The following is a 20,688-nucleotide window of genomic DNA, read 5'->3' on the forward strand; positions in this document are numbered from 1 at the left end:
GACGGATTTCTCTGGTTTTTACTACATATGAACACTTTTCATATTCTCCCGTGCAACTCGGCTGCTAGTCCTCCTTTCATGCAGAATCTTAAGGTCCTAGCTCATGTCCAAGGCACCAAAGCCAGCTAAAAAGTCAATAATCAATACCTAAAACTTGAATTGTACTACTTCTTACTGACTATTACATCAACTTAGAAGCTTCATCTGTGTTCTACTATGGTGCTTTTAGTGTCTCCGTATACCGCAGCACGCGACATAGCTTTGCAGTCGATAAGTACAACCGTTTGAGAGAGAAGAGCGGCCAATGTGACGATCTGGCTTTAAGTCGATTCGATAACAGATGTCGAACACGGACGGATTTCTCTGGTTTTTACTACATATGAACACTTTTCACATTCTCCCGTGCAACTCGGCTGCTAGTCCTCCTTTCATGCAGAATCTTAAGGTCCTAGCTCATGTCCAAGGAACCAAGGGCAGCTAAAAAGTCAATAATCGATACCTAAAACTTGAATTGTACTACTTCTTACTGGCTATTACATCAACTTAGAAGCTTCATCTGTGTTCTACTATGAAGCTTTTAGTGTCTCCGCATACCGCAGCACGCGACATAGCTTTGCAGACGATAAGTACAACCGTTTCAGAGAGAAGAGCGGCCAATGTGACGATCTGGCTTTAAGTCGATTCGATAACAAATGACGAAAACGGACGGATATCTCAGGTTTTTACTACATATGAACTCTTTTCACATTCTCCCATGCAACTCGGCTGCTAGTCCTCCTTTCATGCAGAATCTTAAGGTCCTAGCTCATGTCCAAGGCACCAAAGCCAGCTAAAAAGTGAATAATCGATACCTAAAATTTGAATGGTACTACTTCTTACTGGCTATTACATCAACTTAGAAGCTTCATCTGTGTTCTACTATGGTGCTTTTAGTGTCTCCACATACCGCAGCACGCGACATAGCTTTGCAGAAGATAAGTACAAATGTTTCAGAGAGAAGAGCGGCCAATGTGACGATCTGGCTTTAAGTCGATTCGACAACAAATGACGAAAACGGACGGATTTCTCAGGTTTTTACTCCATATGACCACTTTTCACATTCTCACGTGCAACGCGGCTGCTAGACCTCCTATCATGCAAAATCTTAAGATCCTAGCTCATGCCCAAGGCACCAAAGAAGGGTAAAAAGTCAACAATCGATACTTAAAACTTGAATTGTACTACATCTTACTGGCTATTACATCAACTTAGAAGCTTCATCTGTGTTCTACTATGGTGCTTTTAGTGTCTCCGCACGCCGCAGCACTCGACATAGCTTTGCAGACGATAAGTACAACCGTTTCAGAGAGAAGAGCGGCCAATGTGACGATCTGGCTTTAAGTCGATTCGATAACAAATGTCGAACACGGACGGATTTCTCTGGTTTTTACTACATATGAACACTTTTCACATTCTCCCGTGCAACTCGGCTGCTAGTCCTCCTTTCATGCAGAATTTTAAGGTCCTAACTCATGTCCAAGGCACCAAAGCCAGCTAAAAAGTCAATAATCGATACCTAAAACTTGAATGGTACTACTTCTTACTGGCTATTACATCAACTTAGAAGCTTCATCTGTGTTCTACTATGGTGCTTTTAGTGTCTCCGCATACCGCAGCACGCCACATAGCTTTGCAGTCGATAAGTACAACCGTTTCAGAGAGAAGGGCGGCCAATGTGACGATCTGGCTTTAAGTCGATTCGACAACAAATGACGAAAACGGACCGATTTCTCAGGTTTTTACTACATATGAACACTTCTCACATTCTCACGTGCAACGCGGCTGCTAGACCTCCTATTATGCAAAATCTTAAGTTCCTAGCTCATCCCCAAGGCACCAAAGAAGGGTAAGAAGTCAACAATCGACACTTAAAACTTGAATTGTACTACTTCTTACTGGCTATTACATCAACTTGGAAGCTTCATCTGTGTTTTACTATGGTGCTTTTAGTGTCTCCGCAAACCGCAGCACTCGACATAGCTTTGCAGACGATAAGTACAACCGTTTCAGAGAGAAGAGCGGCCAATGTGACGATCTGGTTTTAAGTCGATTTGATAACAAATGTCGAACACGGACGGATTTCTCTGGTTTTTACTACATATGAACACTTTTCACATTCTCCCATGCAACTCGGCTGCTAGTCCTCCTTTCATGCAGAATGTTAAGGTCCTAGCTCATGTCCAAGGCACCAAAGCCAGCTAAAAAGTCAATAATCGATACCTAAAACTTGAATGGTACTACTTCTTACTGGCTATTACATCAACTTAGAAGCTTCATCTGTGTTCTACTATGGTGCTTTTAGTGTCTCCGCATACCGCAGCACGCGACATAGTTTTGCATTCGATAAGTACAACCGTTTCAGAGAGAAGAGCGGCCAATGTGACGATCTGGCTTTAAGTCGATTCGACAACAAATGACGAAAACGGACCGATTTCTCAGGTTTTCACTACATATGAACACTTTTCACATTCTCACGTGCAACGCGGCTGCTAGACCTCCTATTATGCAAAATCTTAAGTTCCTAGCTCATGCCCAAGGCACCAAAGAAGGGTAAGAAGTCAACAATCGATACTTAAAACTTGAATTGTACTACTTCTTACTGGCTATTACATCAACTTGGAAGCTTCATCTGTGTTTTACTATGGTGCTCTTAGTGTCTCCGCAAACCGCAGCACTCGACATAGCTTTGCAGACGATAAGTACAACCGTTGCAGAGAGAAGAGCGGCCAATGTGACGATCTGGCTTTAAGTCGATTTGATAACAAATATCGAACACGGACGGATTTCTCTGGTTTTTACTACATATGAACACTTTTCACATTCTCCCGTGCAACTCGGCTGCTAGTCCTCCTTTCATGCAGAATGTTAAGGTCCTAGCTCATGTCCAAGGCACCAAAGCCAGCTAAAAAGTCAATAATCGATACCTAAAACTTGAATTGTACTACTTCTTCCTGGCTATTACATCAACTTAGAAGCTTCATCTGTGTTCTACTATGGTGCTTTTACTGTCTCCGCATACCGCAGCACGCGACATAGCTTTGCAGACGATAAGTACAACCGTTTCAGAGAGAAGAGCGGCCAATGTGACGATCTGGCTTGACGTCGATTCGATAACAAATGACGAAAAGGGAAGGATGTCTCAGGTTTTTACTACATATGTACACTATTCACATTCTCCCGTGCAACTCGGCTGCTAGTCCTCCTTTCATGCAGAATCTTAAGGTCCTAGCTCATGTCCAAGGTACCAAAGCCAGTTAAAAAGTCAATAATCGATACCTAAAACTTGAATTGGATTACTTCTTACTGGCTATTACATCAACTTAGAACCTCATCTGTTTTCTACTATGGTGATTTTAGTGTCTCCGCATACCGCAGCACGCGACATAGCTTTGCAGACGATAAGTACAACCGGTTTAGAGAGGAGAGCGGCCAATGTGACGATCTGGCTTTAAGTCGGTTCGATAACAATTGACGAAAACGGACGGATGTCTCAGGTTTTTACTACATATGAACACTTTTCATATTCTCCCGTGTAACTCCGCTGCTAATCCTCCTTTCATGCAGAATCTTAAGGTCCTAGCTCATGTCCAAGGCACCAAAGCCAGCTAAAAAGTCAATAATCGATACCTAAAACTTGAATTGTACTACTTCTTCCTGGCTATTACATCAACATAGAAGCTTCATCTGTGTTCTACTATGGTGCTTTTACTGTCTCCGCATACCGCAGCACGCGACATAGCTTTGCAGACGAGAAGTACAACCGTTTCAGAGAGAAGAGCGGCCAATGTGACGATCTGGCTTTAAGTCGATTCGATAACAAATGACGAAAACGGACGTATTTCTCAGGTTTTTACTACATAGGAACACTTTTCACATTCTCCCGTTCAACTCGGCTGCTAGACCTCCTATCATGCAAAATCTTAAGTTCCTAGCTCATGCCCAAGGCACCAAAGAAGGGTAAAAAGTCAACAATCGATACTTAAAACTTGAATTGTACTACTTCTTACTGGCTATTACATCAACTTAGAAGCTTCATCTGTGTTCTACTATGGTGCTTTTAGTGTCTCCGCATGCCGCAGCACTCGACATAGCTTTGCAGACGATAAGTACAACCGTTTCAGAGAGAAGAGCGGCCAATGTTACGATCTGGCTTTAAGTCGATTCGATAACAAATGTCGAACACGGACGGATTTCTCTGGTTTTTACTACATATGAACACTTTTCATATTCTCCCGTGCAACTCGGCTGCTAGTCCTCCTTTCATGCAGAATCTTAAGGTCCTAGCTCATGTCCAAGGCACCAAAGCCAGCTAAAAAGTCAATAATCAATACCTAAAACTTGAATTGTACTACTTCTTACTGACTATTACATCAACTTAGAAGCTTCATCTGTGTTCTACTATGGTGCTTTTAGTGTCTCCGTATACCGCAGCACGCGACATAGCTTTGCAGTCGATAAGTACAACCGTTTGAGAGAGAAGAGCGGCCAATGTGACGATCTGGCTTTAAGTCGATTCGATAACAGATGTCGAACACGGACGGATTTCTCTGGTTTTTACTACATATGAACACTTTTCACATTCTCCCGTGCAACTCGGCTGCTAGTCCTCCTTTCATGCAGAATCTTAAGGTCCTAGCTCATGTCCAAGGAACCAAGGGCAGCTAAAATGTCAATAATCGATACCTAAAACTTGAATTGTACTACTTCTTACTGGCTATTACATCAACTTAGAAGCTTCATCTGTGTTCTACTATGATGCTTTTAGTGTCACCGCATACCGCAGCACGCGACATAGCTTTGCAGACGATAAGTACAACCGTTTCAGAGAGAAGAGCGGCCAATGTGACGATCTGGCTTTAAGTCGATTCGATAACAAATGACGAAAACGGACGGATATCTCAGGTTTTTACTACATATGAACACTTTTCACATTCTCCCATGCAACTCGGCTGCTAGTCCTCCTTTCATGCAGAATCTTAAGGTCCTAGCTCATGTCCAAGGCACCAAAGCCAGCTAAAAAGTGAATAATCGATACCTAAAATTTGAATGGTACTACTTCTTACTGGCTATTACATCAACTTAGAAGCTTCATCTGTGTTCTACTATGGTGCTTTTAGTGTCTCCACATACCGCAGCACGCGACATAGCATTGCAGAAGATAAGTACAAATGTTTCAGAGGGAAGAGCGGCCAATGTGACGATCTGGCTTTAAGTCGATTCGACAACAAATGACGAAAACGGACGGATTTCTCAGGTTTTTACTCCATATGACCACTTTTCACATTCTCACGTGCAACGCGGCTGCTAGACCTCCTATCATGCAAAATCTTAAGATCCTAGCTCATGCCCAAGGCACCAAAGAAGGGTAAAAAGTCAACAATCGATACTTAAAACTTGAATTGTACTACATCTTACTGGCTATTACATCAACTTAGAAGCTTCATCTGTGTTCTACTATGGTGCTTTTAGTGTCTCCGCACGCCGCAGCACTCGACATAGCTTTGCAGACGATAAGTACAACCGTTTCAGAGAGAAGAGCGGCCAATGTGACGATCTGGCTTTAAGTCGATTCGATAACAAATGTCGAACACGGACGGATTTCTCTGGTTTTTACTACATATGAACACTTTTCACATTCTCCCGTGCAACTCGGCTGCTAGTCCTCCTTTCATGCAGAATTTTAAGGTCCTAACTCATGTCCAAGGCACCAAAGCCAGCTAAAAAGTCAATAATCGATACCTAAAACTTGAATGGTACTACTTCTTACTGGCTATTACATCAACTTAGAAGCTTCATCTGTGTTCTACTATGGTGCTTTTAGTGTCTCCGCATACCGCAGCACGCCACATAGCTTTGCAGTCGATAAGTACAACCGTTACAGAGAGAAGGGCGGCCAATGTGACGATCTGGCTTTAAGTCGATTCGACAACAAATGACGAAAACGGACCGATTTCTCAGGTTTTTACTACATATGAACACTTTTCACATTCTCACGTGCAACGCGGCTGCTAGACCTCCTATTATGCAAAATCTTAAGTTCCTAGCTCATCCCCAAGGCACCAAAGAAGGGTAAGAAGTCAACAATCGACACTTAAAACTTGAATTGTACTACTTCTTACTGGCTATTACATCAACTTGGAAGCTTCATCTGTGTTTTACTATGGTGCTTTTAGTGTCTCCGCAAACCGCAGCACTCGACATAGCTTTGCAGACGATAAGTACAACCGTTTCAGAGAGAAGAGCGGCCAATGTGACGATCTGGCTTTAAGTCGATTTGATAACAAATGTCGAACACGGACGGATTTCTCTGGTTTTTACTACATATGAACACTTTTCACATTCTCCCATGCAACTCGGCTGCTAGTCCTCCTTTCATGCAGAATGTTAAGGTCCTAGCTCATGTCCAAGGCACCAAAGCCAGCTAAAAAGTCAATAATCGATACCTAAAACTTGAATGGTACTACTTCTTACTGGCTATTACATCAACTTAGAAGCTTCATCTGTGTTCTACTATGGTGCTTTTAGTGTCTCCGCATACCGCAGCACGCGACATAGCTTTGCATTCGATAAGTACAACCGTTTCAGAGAGAAGAGCGGCCAATGTGACGATCTGGCTTTAAGTCGATTCGACAACAAATGACGAAAACGGACCGATTTCTCAGGTTTTCACTACATATGAACACTTTTCACATTCTCACGTGCAACGCGGCTGCTAGACCTCCTATGATGCAAAATCTTAAGTTCCTAGCTCATGCCCAAGGCACCAAAGAAGGGTAAGAAGTCAACAATCGATACTTAAAACTTGAATTGTACTACTTCTTACTGGCTATTACATCAACTTGGAAGCTTCATCTGTGTTTTACTATGGTGCTCTTAGTGTCTCCGCAAACCGCAGCACTCGACATAGCTTTGCAGACGATAAGTACAACCGTTTCAGAGAGAAGAGCGGCCAATGTGACGATCTGGCTTTAAGTCGATTTGATAACAAATATCGAACACGGACGGATTTCTCTGGTTTTTACTACATATGAACACTTTTCACATTCTCCCGTGCAACTCGGCTGCTAGTCCTCCTTTCATGCAGAATGTTAAGGTCCTAGCTCATGTCCAAGGCACCAAAGCCAGCTAAAAAGTCAATAATCGATACCTAAAACTTGAATGGTACTACTTCTTACTGGCTATTACATCAACTTAGAAGCTTCATCTGTGTTCTACTATGGTGCTTTTAGTGTCTCCGCATACCGCTGCACGCGACATAGCTTTGCAGTCGATAAGTACAACCGTTTCAGAGAGAATTGCGGCTAATGTGACGATCTGGCTTGAAGTCGATTCGATAACAAATGACGAAAACGGACGGATTTCTCTGGTTTTTACTACATATGAACACTTTTCACATTCTCCCGTACAACTCGGCTGCTAGACCTCCTTTCATGCAGAATCTTAAGGTCCTATCTCATGTCCAAGGCACCAAAGTCAGCTAAAAAGTCAATAATCGATACTTAAAACTTGAATTGTACTACTTCTTACTGACTATTACCTCATCTTAGAAGCTTCATCTGTGTTCTACTATGGTGCTTTTAGTGTCTCCGCATACCGCAGCACGCGACATAGCTTTGCAGTCGATAAGTACAACCGTTTCAGAGAGAAGTGCGGCTAATGTGACGAACTTGCTTTAAGTCGATTCGATAACAAACGACGATAACGGACGGATTTCTCAGGTTTTTACTACATATGAACACTTTTTACATTCTCCCGTGCAACTCGGCTGCTAGTCCTCCTTTCATGGAGAATCTTAAGGTCCTAGCTCATGTCCAATGTACCAAAGCCATCTAAAATGTCAATAATCGATACCTAAAACTTGAATTGTATTACCTCTTACTGGCTATTACATCAACTTAGAAGCCTCATCTGTGTTCTACTATGGTGCTTTTAGTGTCTCCGCATACCGCAGCACGCGACATAGCTTTGCAGTCGATACGTACAACCGTTTCAGGGAGAAGAGCGGCTAATGTGACGATCTGGCTTTAAGTCGATTCGATAACAAATGACGATAACGAACGGATTTCTCAGGTTTTTACTACATAGGAACACTTTTCACATTCTCCCGTTCAACTCGGTTGCTAGTCCTCCTTTCATGCAGAATCTTAAGGTCCTAGCTCATGGCCAAGGCACCAAAGCCAGCTAGAAAGTCAATAATCGATACCTACAACTTGAATTGTACTACTTCTTACTGGCTATTACATCAACTTAGAAGCTTCATCTGTATTCTACTATGGTGCTTTTAGTGTCTCCGCATACCGCAGCGCGCGACATAGCTTTGCAGACGATAAGTACACCAGTTTTAGAGAGTAGAGCGCTCAATGTGACGATCTGGCTTTAAGTCGATTCGATAACAAATGATGAAAACGGACGGATTTCTCAGGTTTTTACCACATATGAACCTTTTCACATTCTCCCGTACAACTCGGCTTCTAGACCTCCTTTCATGCAGAATCTTAAGGTCCTAACTCGTGTCCAAGGCACCAAAGCCAGCTAAAAAGTCAATAATCGATACCTAAAACTGGAATTGTACTACTTCTTAATGACTATTACATCATCTTAGAAGCTTCATCTGCGTCCAAATATGGTGCTTTTAGTGTCTCCGCATACCGCAGCACGCGACATAGCTTTGCAGTCGATACGTACAACCGTGTCAGGGAGAAGAGCGGCTAATGTGACGATCTGGCTTTAAGTCGATTCGATAACAAATGACGATAACGAACGGATTTCTCAGGTTTTTACTACATAGGAACACTTTTCACATTCTCCCGTTCAACTCAGCTGCTAGTCCTCCTTTCATGCAGAATCTTAAGGTCCTAGCTCATGTCCAAGGCACCAAAGCCTGCTAGAAAGTCAATAATCGATACCTACAACTTTAATTGTACTACTTCTTACTGGCTATTACATCAACTTAGAAGCTTCATCTGTGTTCTACTATGGTGCTTTTAGTGTCTCCGCATACCGCAGCACGACACGTAGCTTTGCAGACGATAAGTACCACCGTTTCAAAGAGAAGAGCGGCCAATGTGACGATCTGGCTTTAAGTCGATTCGACAACAAATGACGGAAACGGACGGATTTCTCAGGTTTTTACTACATATGAACACTTTTCACATTCTCACGTGCAACGCGGCTGCTAGACCTCCTATCATGCAAAATCTTAAGTTCCTAGCTCATGCCCAAGGCAACAAAGAAGGGTAAAAAGTCAACAATCGATACTTAAAACTTGAATTGTACTACTTCTTACTGGCTATTACATCAACTTAGAAGCTTCATCTGTGTTCTACTATGGTGCTTTTAGTGTCTCCGCATGCCGCAGCACTCGACATAGCTTTGCAGACGATAAGGACAACCGTTTCAGAGAGAAGAGCGGCCAATGTTACGATCTGGCTTTAAGTCGATTCGATAACAAATGTCGAACACGGACGGATTTCTCTGGTTTTTACTACATATTAACACTTTTCATATTCTCCCGTGCAACTCGGCTGCTAGTCCTCCTTTCATGCAGAATCTTAAGGTCCTAGCTCATGTCCAAGGCACCAAAGCCAGCTAAAAAGTTAATAATCGATACCAAAAACTTGAATGGTACTACTTCTTACTGGCTATTACATCAACTTAGAAGCTTCATCTGTGTTCTACTATGGTGCTTTTAGTGTCTCCGTATACCGCAGCACGCGACATAGCTTTGCAGTCAATAAGTACAACCGTTTGAGAGAGAAGAGCAGCCAATGTGACGATCTGGCTTTAAGTCGATTCGATAACAAATGTCGAACACGGACGGATTTCTCTGGTTTTTACTACATATGAAGACTTTTCACATTCTCCCGTGCAACTCGGCTGCTAGTCCTCCTTTCATGCAGAATCTTAAGGTCCTAGCTCATGTCCAAGGCACCAAAGCCAGCTAAAAAGTTAATAATCGATACCTAAAACTTGAATGGTACTACTTCTTACTGGCTATTACATCAACTTAGAAGCTTCACCTGTGTTCTACTATGGTGCTTTTAGTGTCTACGCATACCGCAGCACGCGACATAGCTTTGCAGTCGATAAGTACAACCGTTTCAGAGAGAAGAGCGGCTAATGTGACGATCTGGCTTTAAGTCGATTCGATAACAAATGACGATAACGAACGGATTTCTCAGGTTTTTACTACGTATGAACACTTTTCACATTCTCACGTGCAACGCGGCTGCTAGACCTCCTATCATGCAAAATCTTAAGTTCCTAGCTCATGCCCAAGGCACCAAAGAAGGGTAAGAAGTCCACAATCGATACTTAAAACTTGAATTGTACTACTTCTTACTGGCTATTACATCAACATAGAAGCTTCATCTGTGTTCTACTATGGTGCTTTTAGTGTCTCCGCATGCCGCAGCACTCGACATAGCCTTGCAGACGATAAGTACAACCGTTTCAGAGAGAAGAGCGGCTAATGTGACGATCTGGCTTTAAGTCGATTCGATAACAAATGACGAAAACGGACGGATTTCTCAGGTTTTTACTACATATGAACACTTTTCACATTCTCCCGTACAACTCGGCTGCTAGACCTCCGTTCATGCAGAATCTTAAGGTCCTAACTCATGTCCAAGGCACCAAAGTCAGCTAAAAAGTCAATAATCGATACTTAAAACTTGAATTGTACTACTTCTTACTGACTATTACATCATCTTAGAAGCTTCATCTGTGTTCTACTATGGTGCTTTTAGTGTCTCCGCATACCGCAGCACGCGACATAGCTTTGCAGTCGATAAGTACAACCGTTTCAGAGAGAAGAGCGGCCAATGTGACGATCTGGCTTTAAGACGATTCGATAACCAATGACGAAAACGTACGGATTTCTCGGGTTTTTACTACATATGAACACTTTTCACATTCTCCCGTGCAACTCGGCTGCTAGTCCTCCTTTCATGCAGAATCTTAAGGTCCTAGCTCATGTCCAAGGCACCAAAGCCAGCTAGAAAGTCAATAATCGATACCTACAACTTGAATTGTACTACTTCTTACTGGCTATTACATCAACTTAGAAGCTTCATCTGTGTTCTACTATGGTGCTTTTAGTGTCTCCGCATACCGCAGCACGACACGTAGCTTTGCAGACGATAAGTACCACCGTTTCAAAGAGAAGAGCGGCCAATGTGACGATCTGGCTTGAAGTCGATTCGACAACAAATGACAAAAACGGACGGATTTCTCAGGTTTTTACTACATATGAACACTTTTCACATTCTCACGTGCAACGCGGCTGCTAGACCTCCTATCATGCAAAATCTTTAGTTCCTAGCTCATGCCCAAGGCACCAAAGAAGGGTAAAAAGTCAACAATCGATACTTAAAACTTGAATTGTACTACTTCTTACTGGCTATTACATCAACTTAGAAGCTTCATCTGTGTTCTACTATGGTGCTTTTAGTGTCTCCGCATGCCGCAGCACTCGACATAGCTTTGCAGACGATAAGTACAACCGTTTCAGAGAGAAGAGCGGCCAATGTTACGATCTGGCTTTAAGTCGATTCGATAACAAATGTCGAACTCGGACGGATTTCTCTGGTTTTTACTACATATTAACACTTTTCATATTCTCCCGTGCAACTCGGCTGCTAGTCCTCCTTTCATGCAGAATCTTAAGGTCCTAGCTCATGTCCAAGGCACCAAAGCCAGCGAAAAAGTCAATAATCAATACCTAAAACTTGAATTGTACTACTTCTTACTGACTATTACATCAACTTAGAAGCTTCATCTGTGTTCTACTATGGTGCTTTTAGTGTCTCCGTATACCGCAGCACGCGACATAGCTTTGCAGTCGATAAGTACAACCGTTTGCGAGAGAAGAGCGGCCAATGTGACGATCTGGCTTTAAGTCGATTCGATAACAAATGTCGAACACGGACGGATTTCTCCGGTTTTTACTACATATGAACGCTTTTCACATTCTCCCGTGCAACTCGGCTGCTAGTCCTCCTTTCATGCAGAATCTTAAGGTCCTAGCTCATGTCCAAGGCACCAAAGCCAGCTAAAAAGTTAATAATCGATACCTAAAACTTGAATGGTACTACTTCTTACTGGCTATTACATCAACTTAGAAGCTTCATCTGTGTTCTACTATGGTGCTTTTAGTGTCTCCGCATACCGCAGCACGCGACATAGCTTTGCAGTCGATAAGTACAACCGTTTCAGAGAGAAGAGCGGCTAATGTGACTATCTGGCTTTAAGTCGATTCGATAACAAATGACGAAAACGGACGGATGTCTCAGGTTTTTACTACATATGAATACTATTTACATTCTCCCGTGCAACTCGGCTGCTAGTCCTCCTTTCATGCAGAATCTTAAGGTCCTATCTCATGTCCAAGGTACCAAAGCCAGCTAAAAAGTCAATAATCGATACCTAAAACTTGAATTGTACTACTTCTTACTGGCTATTACATCAACTTAGAAGCTTCATCTGTGTTCTACTATGGTGCTTTTAGTGTCTCCACATACCGCAGCACTCGACATAGCTTTGCAGACGATAAGTACAACCGTTTCAGAGAGAAGAGCGGCCAATGTGACGATCTGGCTTTAAGACGATTCGATAACCAATGACGAAAACGTACGGTTTTCTCGGGTTTTTACTACATATGAACACTTTTCACATTCTCCCGTGCAACTCGGCTGCTAGTCCTCCTTTCATGCAAAATCTTAAGTTCCTAGCTCATGCCCAAGGCAACAAAGAAGGGTAAAAAGTCAACAATCGATACTTAAAACTTGAATTGTACTACTTCTTACTGGCTATTACATCAACTTAGAAGCTTCATCTGTGTTCTACTATGGTGCTTTTAGTGTCTCCGCATGCCGCAGCACTCGACATAGCTTTGCAGACGATAAGTACAACCGTTTCAGAGAGAAGAGCGGCCAATGTTACGATCTGGCTTTAAGTCGATTCGATAACAAATGTCGAACACGGACGGATTTCTCTGGTTTTTACTACATATGAACACTTTTCATATTCTCCCGTGCAACTCGGCTGCTAGTCCTCCTTTCATGCAGAATCTTAAGGTCCTAGCTCATGTCCAAGGCACCAAAGCCAGCTAAAAAGTCAATAATCAATACCTAAAACTTGAATTGTACTACTTCTTACTGACTATTACATCAACTTAGAAGCTTCATCTGTGTTCTACTATGGTGCTTTTAGAGCCTCCGCATACCGCAGCACGCGACATAGCTTTGCAGACGATAAGTACAACCGTTTGAGAGAGAAGAGCAGCCAATGTGACGATCTGGCTTTAAGTCGATTCGATAACAAATGTCGAACACGGACGGATTTCTCTGGTTTTTACTACATATGAACACTTTTCACATTCTCCCGTGCAATTCGGCTGCTAGTCCTCCTTTCATGCAGAATCTTAAGGTCCTAGCTCATGTCCAAGGCACCAAAGCCAGCTAAAAAGTTAATAATCGATACCTAAAACTTGAATGGTACTACTTCTTACTGGCTATTACATCAACTTAGAAGCTTCACCTGTGTTCTACTATGGTGCTTTTAGTGTCTACGCATACCGCAGCACGCGACATAGCTTTGCAGTCGATAAGTACAACCGTTTCAGAGAGAAGAGCGGCTAATGTGACGATCTGGCTTTAAGTCGATTCGATAACAAATGACGATAACGAACGGATTTCTCAGGTTTTTACTACGTATGAACACTTTTCACATTCTCACGTGCAACGCGGCTGCTAGACCTCCTATCATGCAAAATCTTAAGTTCCTAGCTCATGCCCAAGGCACCAAAGAAGGGTAAGAAGTCAACAATCGATACTTAAAACTTGAATTGTACTACTTCTTACTGGCTATTACATCAACATAGAAGCTTCATCTGTGTTCTACTATGGTGCTTTTAGTGTCTCCGCATGCCGCAGCACTCGACATAGCTTTGCAGACGATAAGTACAACCGTTTCAGAGAGAAGAGCGGCTAATGTGACGATCTGGCTTTAAGTCGATTCGATAACAAATGACGAAAACGGACGGATTTCTCAGGTTTTTACTACATATGAACACTTTTCACATTCTCCCGTACAACTCGGCTGCTAGACCTCCGTTCATGCAGAATCTTAAGGTCCTAACTCATGTCCAAGGCACCAAAGTCAGCTAAAAAGTCAATAATCGATACTTAAAACTTGAATTGTACTACTTCTTACTGACTATTACATCATCTTAGAAGCTTCATCTGTGTTCTACTATGGTGCTTTTAGTGTCTCCGCATACCGCAGCACGCGACATAGCTTTGCAGTCGATAAGTACAACCGTTTCAGAGAGAAGAGCGGCCAATGTGACGATCTGGCTTTAAGACGATTCGATAACCAATGACGAAAACGTACGGATTTCTCGGGTTTTTACTACATATGAACACTTTTCACATTCTCCCGTGCAACTCGGCTGCTAGTCCTCCTTTCATGCAGAATCTTAAGGTCCTAGCTCATGTCCAAGGCACCAAAGCCAGCTAGAAAGTCAATAATCGATACCTACAACTTGAATTGTACTACTTCTTACTGGCTATTACATCAACTTAGAAGCTTCATCTGTGTTCTACTATGGTGCTTTTAGTGTCTCCGCATACCGCAGCACGACACGTAGCTTTGCAGACGATAAGTACCACCGTTTCAAAGAGAAGAGCGGCCAATGTGACGATCTGGCTTTAAGTCGATTCGACAACAAATGACGAAAACGGACGGATTTCTCAGGTTTTTACTACATATGAACACTTTTCACATTCTCACGTGCAACGCGGCTGCTAGACCTCCTATCATGCAAAATCTTAAGTTCCTAGCTCATGCCCAAGGCACCAAAGAAGGGTAAAAAGTCAACAATCGATACTTAAAACTTGAATTGTACTACTTCTTACTGGCTATTACATCAACTTAGAAGCTTCATCTGTGTTGTACTATGGTGCTTTTAGTGTCTCCGCATGCCGCAGCACTCGACATAGCTTTGCAGACGATAAGTACAACCGTTTCAGAGAGAAGAGCGGCTAATGTGACGATCTGGCTTTAAGTCGATTCGATAACAAATGACGATAACGAACGGATTTCTCAGGTTTTTACTACATATGAACACTTTTCACATTCTCCCGTGCAACTCGGCTGCTAGTCCTCCTTTCATGCAGAATCTTAAGGTCCTAGCTCATGTCCAAGGCACCAAAGCCAGCTAAAAAGTTAATAATCGATACCTAAAACTTGAATGGTACTACTTCTTACTGGCTATTACATCAACTTAGAAGCTTCACCTGTATTCTACTATGGTGCTTTTAGTGTCTACGCATACCGCAGCACGCGACATAGCTTTGCAGTCGATAAGTACAACCGTTTCAGAGAGAAGAGCGGCTAATGTGACGATCTGGCTTTAAGTCGATTCGATAACAAATGACGATAACGAACGGATTTCTCAGGTTTTTACTACGTATGAACACTTTTCACATTCTCACGTGCAACGCGGCTGCTAGACCTCCTATCATGCAAAATCTTAAGTTCCTAGCTCATGCCCAAGGCACCAAAGAAGGGTAAGAAGTCAACAATCGATACTTAAAACTTGAATTGTACTACTTCTTACTGGCTATTACATCAACATAGAAGCTTCATCTGTGTTCTACTATGGTGCTTTTAGTGTCTCCGCATGCCGCAGCACTCGACATAGCTTTGCAGACGATAAGTACAACCGTTTCAGAGAGAAGAGCGGCTAATGTGACGATCTGGCTTTAAGTCGATTCGATAACAAATGACGAAAACGGACGGATTTCTCAGGTTTTTACTACATATGAACACTTTTCACATTCTCCCGTACAACTCGGCTGCTAGACCTCCGTTCATGCAGAATCTTAAGGTCCTAACTCATGTCCAAGGCACCAAAGTCAGCTAAAAAGTCAATAATCGATACTTAAAACTTGAATGGTACTACTTCTTACTGACTATTACATCATCTTAGAAGCTTCATCTGTGTTCTACTATGGTGCTTTTAGTGTCTCCGCATACCGCAGCACGCGACATAGCTTTGCAGTCGATAAGTACAACCGTTTCAGAGAGAAGAGCGGCCAATGTGACGATCTGGCTTTAAGACGATTCGATAACCAATGACGAAAACGTACGGATTTCTCGGGTTTTTACTACATATGAACACTTTTCACATTCTCCCGTGCAACTCGGCTGCTAGTCCTCCTTTCATGCAGAATCTTAAGGTCCTAGCTCATGTCCAAAGCACCAAAGCCAGCTAGAAAGTCAATAATCGATACCTACAACTTGAATTGTACTACTTCTTACTGGCTATTACATCAACTTAGAAGCTTCATCTGTGTTCTACTATGGTGCTTTTAGTGTCTCCGCATACCGCAGCACGACACGTAGCTTTGCAGACGATAAGTACCACCGTTTCAAAGAGAAGAGCGGCCAATGTGACGATCTGGCTTTAAGTCGATTCGACAACAAATGACGAAAACGGACGGATTTCTCAGGTTTTTACTACATATGAACACTTTTCACATTCTCACGTGCAACGCGGCTGCTAGACCTCCTATCATGCAAAATCTTAAGTTCCTAGCTCATGCCCAAGGCACCAAAGAAGGGTAAAAAGTCAACAATCGATACTTAAAACTTGAATTGTACTACTTCTTACTGGCTATTACATCAACTTAGAAGCTTCATCTGTGTTCTACTATGGTGCTTTTAGTGTCTCCGCATGCCGCAGCACTCGACATAGCTTTGCAGACGATAAGTACAACCGTTTCAGAGAGAAGAGCGGCCAATGTTACGATCTGGCTTTAAGTCGATTCGATAACAAATGTCGAACACGGACGGATTTCTCTGGTTTCTACTACATATTAACACTTTTCATATTCTACCGTGCAACTCGGCTGCTAGTCCTCCTTTCATGCGGAATCTTAAGGTCCTAGCTCATGTCCAAGGCACCAAAGCCAGCTAAAAAGTCAATAATCAATACCTAAAACTTGAATTGTACTACTTCTTACTGACTATTACATCAACTTAGAAGCTTCATCTGTGTTCTACTATGGTGCTTTTAGTGTCTCCGTATACCGCAGCACGCGACATAGCTTTGCAGTCGGTAAGTACAACCGTTTGAGAGAGAAGAGCGGCCAATGTGACGATCTGGCTTTAAGTCGATTCGATAACAAATGTCGAACACGGACGGATTTCTCTGGTTTTTACTACATATGAACACTTTTCACATTCTCCCGTACAACTCGGCTGCTAGTCCTCCTTTCATGCAGAATCTTAAGGTCCTAGCTCATGTCCAAGGCACCAAAGCCAGCTAAAAAGTCAATAATCAATACCTAAAACTTGAATTGTACTACTTCTTACTGACTATTACATCAACTTAGAAGCTTCATCTGTGTTCTACTATGGTGCTTTTAGTGTCTCCGTATACCGCAGCACGCGACATAGCTTTGCAGTCGATAAGTACAACCGTTTGAGAGAGAAGAGCAGCCAATCTGACGATCTGGCTTTAAGTCGATTCGATAACAAATGTCGAACATGGACGGATTTCTCTGGTTTTTACTACATATGAACACTTTTCACATTCTCCCGTGCAACTCGGCTGCTAGTCCTCCTTTCATGCAGAATCTTAAGGTCCTAGCTCATGTCCAAGGCACCAAAGCCAGCTAAAAAGTTAATAATCGATACCTAAAACTTGAATGGTACTACTTCTTACTGGCTATTACATCAACTTAGAAGCTTCACCTGTGTTCTACTATGGTGCTTTTAGTGTCTACGCATACCGCAGCACGCGACATAGCTTTGCAGTCGATAAGTACAACCGTTTCAGAGAGAAGAGCGGCTAATGTGACGATCTGGCTTTAAGTCGATTCGATAACAAATGACGATAACGAACGGATTTCTCAGGTTTTTACTACGTATGAACACTTTTCACATTCTCACGTGCAACGCGGCTGCTAGACCTCCTATCATGCAAAATCTTAAGTTCCTAGCTCATGCCCAAGGCACCAAAGAGGGTAAGGAGTCAACAATCGATACTTAAAACTTGAATTGTACTACTTCTTACTGGCTATTACATCAACATAGAAGCTTCATCTGTGTTCTACTATGGTGCTTTTAGTGTCTCCGCATGCCGCAGCACTCGACATAGCTTTGCAGACGATAAGTACAACCGTTTCAGAGAGAAGAGCGGCTAATGTGACGATCTGGCTTTAAGTCGATTCGATAACAAATGACGAAAACGGACGGATTTCTCAGGTTTTTACTACATATGAACACTTTTCACATTCTCCCGTACAACTCGGCTGCTAGACCTCCGTTCATGCAGAATCTTAAGGTCCTAACTCATGTCCAAGGCACCAAAGTCAGCTAAAAAGTCAATAATCGATACTTAAAACTTGAATTGTACTACTTCTTACTGACTATTACATCATCTTAGAAGCTTCATCTATATTCTACTATGGTGCTTTTAGTGTCTCCGCATACCGCAGCACGCGACATAGCTTTGCAGTCGATAAGTACAACCGTTTCAGAGAGAAGAGCGGCCAATGTGACGATCTGGCTTTAAGACGATTCGATAACCAATGACGAAAACGTACGGATTTCTCGGGTTTTTACTACATATGAACACTTTTCACATTCTCCCGTGCAACTCGGCTGCTAGTCCTCCTTTCATGCAGAATCTTAAGGTCCTAGCTCATGTCCAAGGCACCAAAGCCAGCTAGAAAGTCAATAATCGATACCTACAACTTGAATTGTACTACTTCTTACTGGCTATTACATCAACTTAGAAGCTTCATCTGTGTTCTACTATGGTGCTTTTAGTGTCTCCGCATACCGCAGCACGACACGTAGCTTTGCAGACGATAAGTACCACCGTTTCAAAGAGAAGAGCGGCCAATGTGACGATCTGGCTTTAAGTCGATTCGACAACAAATGACGAAAACGGACGGATTTCTCAGGTTTTTACTACATATGAACACTTTTCACATTCTCACGTGCAACGCGGCTGCTAGACCTCCTATCATGCAAAATCTTAAGTTCCTAGCTCATGCCCAAGGCACCAAAGAAGGGTAAAAAGTCAACAATCGATACTTAAAACTTGAATTGTACTACTTCTTACTGGCTATTACATCAACTTAGAAGCTTCATCTGTGTTCTACTATGGTGCTTTTAGTGTCTCCGCATGCCGCAGCACTCGACATAGCTTTGCAGACGATAAGTACAACCATTTCAGAGAGAAGAGCGGCCAATGTTACGATCTGGCTTTAAGTCGATTCGATAACAAATGTCGAACACGGACGGATTTCTCTGGTTTTTACTACATATTAACACTTTTCATATTCTCCCGTGCAACTCGGCTGCTAGTCCTCCTTTCATGCAGAATCTTAAGGTCCTAGCTCATGTCCAAGGCACCAAAGCCAGCTAAAAAGTCAATAATCAATACCTAAAACTTGAATTGTACTACTTCTTACTGACTATTACATCAACTTAGAAGCTTCATCTGTGTTCTACTATGGTGCTTTTAGTGTCTCCGTATACCGCAGCACGCGACATAGCTTTGCAGTCGATAAGTACAACCGTTTGAGAGAGAAGAGCGGCCAATGTGACGATCTGGCTTTAAGTCGATTCGATAACAAATGTCGAACACGGACGGATTTCTGTGGTTTTTACTACATATGAACACTTTTCACATTCTCCCGTACAACTCGGCTGCTAGTCCTCCTTTCATGCAGAATCTTAAGGTCCTAGCTCATGTCCAAGGCACCAAATCCAGCTAAAAAGTTAATAATCGATACCAAAAACTTGAATGGTACTACTTCTTACTGGCTATTACATCAACTTAGAAGCTTCATCTGTGTTCTACTATGGTGCTTTTAGTGTCTCCGCATACCGCAGCACGCGACATAGCTTTGCAGTCGATAAGTACAACCGTTTCAGAGAGAAGAGCGGCTAATGTGACTATCTGGCTTTACGTCGATTCGATAACAAATGACGAAAACGGACGGATGTCTCAGGTTTTTACTACATATGAATACTATTTACATTCTCCCGTGCAACTCGGCTGCTAGTCCTCCTTTCATGCAGAATCTTAAGGTCCTATCTCATGTCCAAGGTACCAAAGCCAGCTAAAAAGTCAATAATCGATACCTAAAACTTGAATTGTACTACTTCTTACTGGCTATTACATCAACTTAGAAGCTTCATCTGTGTTCTACTATGGTGCTTTTAGTGTCTCCACATACCGCAGCACTCGACATAGCTTTGCAGACGATAAGTACAACCGTTTCAGAGAGAAGAGCGGCCAATGTGACGATCTGGCTTTAAGACGATTCGATAACCAATGACGAAAACGTACGGATTTCTCGGGTTTTTACTACATATGAACACTTTTCACATTCTCCCGTGCAACTCGGCTGCTAGTCCTCCTTTCATGCAGAATCTTAAGGTCCTAGCTCATGTCCAAGGCACCAAAGCCAGCCAGAAAGTCAATAATCGATACCTACAACTTGAATTGTACTACTTCTTACTGGCTATTACATCAACTTAGAAGCTTCATCTGTGTTCTACTATGGTGCTTTTAGTGTCTCCGCATACCGCAGCACGACACGTAGCTTTGCAGAAGATAAG

This window comes from Schistocerca gregaria, unplaced genomic scaffold (assembly GCF_023897955.1).
Source record: "Schistocerca gregaria isolate iqSchGreg1 unplaced genomic scaffold, iqSchGreg1.2 ptg000378l, whole genome shotgun sequence".
Taxonomy (NCBI): Eukaryota; Metazoa; Arthropoda; class Insecta; order Orthoptera; family Acrididae; genus Schistocerca; species Schistocerca gregaria.